The sequence below is a fragment of the Pezoporus wallicus genome, unplaced genomic scaffold (genome assembly GCF_028554395.1).
Source record: "Pezoporus wallicus isolate ANWC-B61680 ecotype Strahan unplaced genomic scaffold, APGP_CSIRO_Pwel_v1 contig_3710, whole genome shotgun sequence".
NCBI classification, from domain to species: Eukaryota; Metazoa; Chordata; class Aves; order Psittaciformes; family Psittacidae; genus Pezoporus; species Pezoporus wallicus.
The window spans coordinates 4,257,707-4,264,825 of NW_026640315.1; the positions used below are offsets into that span (position 1 = coordinate 4,257,707).

General features: G+C 39.7%; 1 long non-coding RNA gene across 1 annotated transcript; it reads right to left on the reverse strand.

The window, feature by feature from the left end:
* Window positions 1–3,750: 3,750 nt before the first annotated feature.
* Window positions 3,751–5,467, reverse strand: LOC130604187 (uncharacterized). Its single transcript, XR_008973399.1, has 3 exons — window positions 5,228–5,467; window positions 4,424–4,582; window positions 3,751–3,966 (listed from the first exon to the last, which is right to left on the reverse strand). It is a non-coding gene; the product is annotated as an uncharacterized LOC130604187 (long non-coding RNA).
* Window positions 5,468–7,119: the final 1,652 nt, after the last annotated feature.

The window sequence follows — 7,119 nt, forward strand, 5'->3', positions numbered from 1 at the left end:
CAGAATGCTCACTCCCTGAGCAGGGATTACAGGTAGCAGATAGTTGTAATCCCAAATTGCAGTGGAAAGGGTTGAGATACCTTGCAATTATATCTGTATTGGAGCAAAGCTGGCACATGGATCTTACCTGGAAGAGAGGAATATATTAGAATAATACCTGTCTACTTTTCTGTTTCCGTCAGGATCAAGTTGTATGGATACTGAGACATCTCCCTGGCAACAGGATTCCTGGATCTCCATCTGCCACCAAACTGTAACCAGATATGGCCACACTGGTAAGGTCTGTGCACATACTGAGCAAATACAGCTTCCTCAGAAAGGTTCATTACAGTCACATTGAGGATGTGAATGTCCCTGGTGATGGTGGCAGCTGCATTCCTTGTTGTTACAGCATCTGTGGTCCAGCTTTTTGACCTTCTTCCATCTGCACATCCTTGGTGTCCAGCCAAAGTCATTGGACAGCAGAGGAGCTGCAGAACAACGCTCTGGCTTGTATGGGAGGCAGAGGTGCCACCTTCAGCACAGCGAAGCAGAACCTGGAAGGCTTTGGAATGGACCTTCCCTTGGATAGATACATTGCACAGAAAACTGGACATATCATACAATAGTTTGGGTTGGAAAGGACCGAGATCCACTTCCAAACCTCTGTGTGCAGCCGTGCACCACTGCGGTATCACCAGGAGGTGGCGCAGCACGAATGGAGATGCTTCGGGGACCTCCGCGGCTCCGCACCCCGAGGCGACCCGCAGTGATTCAGCAGCAGGGCGGTTCCAGGAACGGGCAGAAAAGTCCCCATCATCGTTCTCGGAAATGCGTTGTGCAAAACCCTGTTACATGGGAGGGAAGGAAAACAAAGGCACAAACCCCACGTTTGTATGAGGATAAGGAAAGAATGAGCGCATTCCACTCTTTGAGAGCGTGCAGAAGTCAGGACAGCCACTGTCCTGTGTCCCCATGGCCTTTCTGCACGAGTGGAGCCTCACTGGCTGGTGCCCTCATTCACTGCTCTAACACCCCATCTGTCAGTACGGTCTTTAAGGAAGCTTCGTTTATAGCTTCTATTCTATTAATGATACATTAATAGCTTCTATTGCTATTAATGATACAAGCTATAAATCGTTTATGCTGTAAGGCATAAATGAAGTTTGCCCAGAAATATATAACTTATAAAACTTAAAAACGTAAGTTAACTCTAATTATACATGATGTTTACATTTTAAATTTTATTTTTAAATATATATTCTTATAATACATGCATGTCATTTTTCTATAAATATACATTTCTATTTGAATAACAATATGTAAATTTGTATTCATATACAAAAATAATTATGGATTTATATATTACTTTATATCATATATTTATTTTTATATACTCATATGAATACATAATATAGAAATATATATATATTCTATATAAATCCATAAATGTAAATTTGTATAAATATATTTACATAAATATATATTTACATTAAAATATATAACTTTATATACCTATTTTTATTTATTACTATGTATTTCTATGTTATATATTTTTTTTCTATATTGCTATATATGAATATGTTTATATATAATGTATAAATTATATATACCAATTACAGGTATACATATATAAAGAAAGATGCAAATATAATAAAGATATATTTACATATATTAACATATGTATATGTATATGTATATATACATATAAAAATATACATAAATAGAAATATAGTTATCTATATAAAATATTTTAAATATATTTACATACATTTCTATATCAAAACATATTCATAAAAATACATATAAAGATGCATAAAGCATATTTTTCTCTATAAATATAAAATATTTATGTGTTGATATATGTTTATATAAAACATGTTCCTATAAATTAATATTTAAATATATAAAATTACATAACTTCAATTATGTAGACTTATGTTTAATTTGTATATACTTATATATCCATATGAATATAGGTAAATATAAATATATGCAAATTATATTTATGTATAGTTTTACGTGTATATGTATACATGTGTGTATATATACATGCATATACATGCACATGTATACATGTATAGGTACATATACATATATAAATATATATGGCTATTTATATTTAAATATTTATATGTTATATTTAAATACAAATATATTTCTAAATTTATACATAATATATAAGATATATTTGTATATAATCTCTATTAGTTAATAGCTATGAAAATATATATTTATAAATACATATATATATTTATATATATAAAATATGCATATTTTTCTAAATATCGATGTATAAATATATGTGTGCCTGTAAAATACATATAAATATACATATATTTATTAGATGTATATCTATATACACACTCATAAATACATAAAAATAATATATATTAATAAACATTATATGAAGTATAAAAAGATATAAATATTTAATATAACAATATCTGTATATCTAAATATACATATAAATGTAATATATTTATGTATTTATATATATGTATTTATATATTGATATATTTAAACATATTTTTATAATTATATGTATACATATCATGTATTAATATATTGATATGTTATACAACATATTACATTAGTATATTTAAATATAATGTTTTAATATATTTAAACAGAAATGTAGATAAATATACATAAAGTAAAATATAAATATAAATACATAATTATAAATAAAATTTTAAATGTAATTATGTAAATATTATAATTAATATATAATTAATTATAATTCTATTATATCTTCTACATTTTTATATTATTTTTATATGTTATTATAATCTAGATATTTTAAAACATAATTTGTATTTAGCTATGTAAATATATAAAGATAGATATTAAGTATAAACATGTATGGACATATGATTATATAGAGAAATACATGAAATATATAAATTTCTATTTATAATTAAAATTTAATGATGTAAATATAATTCAATCGTTATAATGGCATAAGTTGCTATTAATAGAGGTTTTCCCTGGAAAACCCATATCAGGAGCAGTGTGTGGCTGGAGGTCTCAGTGACTGAGCAAGGACAAATCCTGCTCCCCAAGCCCCAACCTCCAGAGCTCCATGTGCTCATCCCCAGATGGGATCCAATGCATGTTCCCCACAGGACATATTTAGCCTATATTCCCTTGTAGGCACTCTCATTAGGCACTGGTGGCTGAGCCAATACTGGTTTGCCATTTCCAGCTGTAGTTTTTTTGCTGAATATTAGCAATATTCCCTTTCCAGCAAAGAACAGGGGATATGGAAGGAAGAGTTCAGCCATTACAGACCAGATGGAGGATTTGCTTGCAGCGAGGCACTGACCTACAGCACTTCTGCTACAAACACTGCATTTCAAGAACGTTATTGCCTGTACTTTACTTGTGCAGATGGTTTTACAATGCACTGCTATCGTTCTAAACCGTACACCATACACCCATGCCCGCTTTGAAACCCAAGAAAAGCTGGTTTCTTCCCAGAAAAGACTTCCTGCTCTCCCAATTTTCCCTAACATCTCGCAAGTTAACCCAGACTTAATGGGGTCCAAGCGAACAAGGACCAAGCACCTCTTCTGGGCTCTTGGGGTTCTTTGGATGCAGAAGGAACAGCCAAGTGGCTGTTGCTCCCTCCCCAGCAGCTCCCCATGGGGAGCTTTGTCTTGCTCAGATGCTTTTTCAAGCCAGACCAGCTTTTAGCTTTCACAGCATCCTTATAGATACAGTTCCATGCCATGCCCTCCAATCTGAGCCTGGAAGTGTTGTCCCTATCACTGCCACAGCCTTTTACTATCAGTAAAAAGCCAAGGCCAGGGCATAGATGTTCCACAAATGCAGGAAATGAGATGTAGAAGATATTGTGCAATCATTCACTCACCGGAGCCCATTTCTCGCTTTTCAGTCCCTTGTGAGGTGCAATCACAACTCCCCACGTGTGATGTGGTGTAGCTCTGTGACATGAGGCTGGCAGGAGCCTTCTCTCCTATCCTGAGAGGGGAAAACCCATTGCAGTTTCAAGGCCAGTTATTTTTCAAATTAGAGCAAAAAAAAGAGAAATAAATCTTATTTGTTTTTGTTTTTCCTGCTTCGCATCCTGAAACCCTTTGGAGGATTTGTGTTTAGAACATGAAATGGATTTCTCAACATGAGGCCAAAGAAAACCACGTTCTGTGGGTGGAGGAAGCGGTGGCCTGTGCCAACAAGTAGATGTCCTCAACTGCCCAAGGTGAGGCTGAGCACTGCCTCAAATCCTTGAATCCCACAGCACTTGCTTTAAAGTCAGAATCAAACTCATGGATAAATAGAACTCATAGAATGGTTTCTGTTAGAAGGGACCTTAAAGCTCACCCAGTTCCAATCCCTGCCATGAGCAGGGACACCTTCTACTAGGGCAGATTGCTCCAAGCCCCATCCAACCTGTGTGAAAATAGCTCTGTTCACATACCTGGATGAGGAGGAGGATGTCTTAGATGATCTTGGTGTGTTTTGTGGTTGGAGGAGTTGATGGCTGGGCTGGCTCCTGGCTCTCATTTGGGACATGGAGCATGAAGGCTGCTGCAAGGTAGGAAGCTGCTTGAAGTTAGGGTCAGGCTGGTGTGGCCACCTGCAAGAGAGATTATTATTTACTTATAGGCATTACAGGTTCCTATAGCTGCATCCAGTTACCAGGGAGAGATAATGTGGATGGCAGTGACAGTTCTTCCTGCAAACCCATGGTGTTTTGCTGCCACAATGACACAGAAAGACCTGCACCAGCTTAGCCTAAATCCATGGGAAGTGTTTGCCTTTGGTATCTGGGCTCCAACTAATATCCACCACCCATCTCTGACCCAACCCAAGACCTCACCGGGGGCATTAATTACTGGGCTAGATGACTTCTGATACTGTCAAATTCATTCTGGAAAGCCCCTGCAAGAGGGCTGTATTCAGTGCTCATGCTGGTGGCATCCACCATGACCACAGACACCCATGTGTGTTTCTATCTCCTCTGCTGCACAGCCCATATCATAGAATGGTTAGGGTTGGAAAGGACCTTAAGATCATCCAGTTCCATACCCCCCCTGCCATGGGCAGGGACACCTCACACTAAACCATGTCCTTCCTTACCTGTCCATAAAACACCATCTGATGTCTGCTCTGGGATAAGGATGCACACGGACAAACCAGACACCTCCATTCTGTCCAGAACATAAGTTCATGAACTCCTGTTATCATTCAGGCATGACCTAATTGAAACACCAGGACTTACACAATCATCTCCTTGTCTGTCCCCTTCTTCTGCTCCTTTAAAAGCACACTTCCTGCTTTTTCCAGCTGGACAAGCTATCCTTCTGCCTGCTTTGAAGTAAATATGTTGTTGGGTTTGGCTGCTGTCAGAGCCACACATAGTCTTCAGCTTGATATTTTATCCAGCTGCTGCTAAAGAGAATAGTTTGAGCTCCAAAGCTGTTTGAGGGGGTCAGTAGAATTAGGGAGAACCAATGCAAGAGGAAATTCCCAGCTTTTCATGAGTAGTAAATTCAAGCTGAATTATGCCTTGAAAGTTAAATAGGCCGAGAGATGCTTGTTGTGACATCCTGGTACTCACATGCTGCAAACCTGGGTGCATACACTGGTTCACATTAGCTGAAGGCCTGATCCATCCTGCTCACCCCCCCCCCCCCCCCCCCCCCCCATGCAGATATAATCCAACCCTGATTTCCTCTTTTGTCTCAAGCAAATGGAAAAAGGGAATTGGACTCCTGCATCGTCGAGGTTGCCAACATCTGCCTTGCCTCACTTCTTATGCTTGAAGAACATCTGGCTCTGCTCTGGGACAGCCCTGTATGGCCAGTTGTGTTGCACGGGAATGAGCTGGCTCACTGTGATAAAGCCTCTCATCTCCCTGTCTGGAGATGCTCAGTGCCTTCATGGCATGGGAGGCTGTGTTCATGGTGCCTTTCCTTCCAGAGCACACACAAATAACTGTTTGATGCTGTCAACCTATTTTCCTCTCTGTGCAGGTTGCTGTAAAAAGGGGATGGGTTTTGTTCAGTTGAAATCCAAGATCTAGAGGTTCCTGCCTGGGAACAAGCACACATACCTATGGCACTGCTGCTGTGAATGGGAGGATACAGCTGTGATGAGCTGCACAGGGCTTTGGTACATTGCCTTTACTCTGCAGGGTGTCTGCAGGCAGGACACCACCTTGTAGGCCATCTGCTGTGGGCTTCCTATAGAAAACAAGCCCTTTGCTTAACATTGCTCAGCTTTACCCTCCTCCTCCTCCTCCTTCACAGGAGTTAGTGTCAGCTATTTGCACCTTGCATCACTGCTTTTTGTGAAGTTCCTTGAAATTCTCAGAAATACCACGTTGTTGTTGTGGTTTACTTGCACTTAGGGGGAGTTGCTTAACTAGCATTTGAACTAGACAACATTCATCTCTCTATCACTGCGAGAGGATGAGGAGACCTGGAAAGCCCTGTCATTCCTGCCCAGACATTTTGCAAGCACCCCTTTGCTCCCCAGCCCCTTGCAGGGTGAAATGCTGCCTCTGAGCTCCCAAACCTTGAGCACACGTGTGCCTTGCTCTCCAAACTCAAGCACTACTGCCTGGCACTGATTTCCCTTATCTAACCTCAAAGGCAAAGGCTGCTCTTTGCTGCTGCTCTGGGATGCCTGTTTGGGGAATGGTGCTTGAGGACCAGCCCTGAAAGCAACTGGCGGTGAATGGCCCTTTGTGTGCTTGCTGCATAAAGAGGACATTATTAGCTCTGATAAATAAGAATCTCCCTGTTAATAAGACCAAGTTATTGCCTGAGTTAGAAGGTGCAGCATCCACAACACGAAGCTGCCTCATCCTCTGTGCTGGGCTGATGGATGCACCCTGCGGCACGGCCAGCATGCTCTGGTTCAGGTTTATCAGCAGAGACACCGTGTGCATGGAGGGCTCCTGATGTGCTGGAAAACAAGGAGAAGAACCAAAATGTTAGGCCAGATTTGGAGCTGGTTTGCATGCTGAAGCAGGGCATTCCCACCTCTCACAGAGCAGGTACAGAGACCGCAGCTCCTGGGGATGTTCCCTGTCACCCCCCCCCAGCTCAGGGCAGGGCAAAGGAGGGAGGTGGAATTCCTCTGAAGGGATTATTTCAGCAGCCAGTT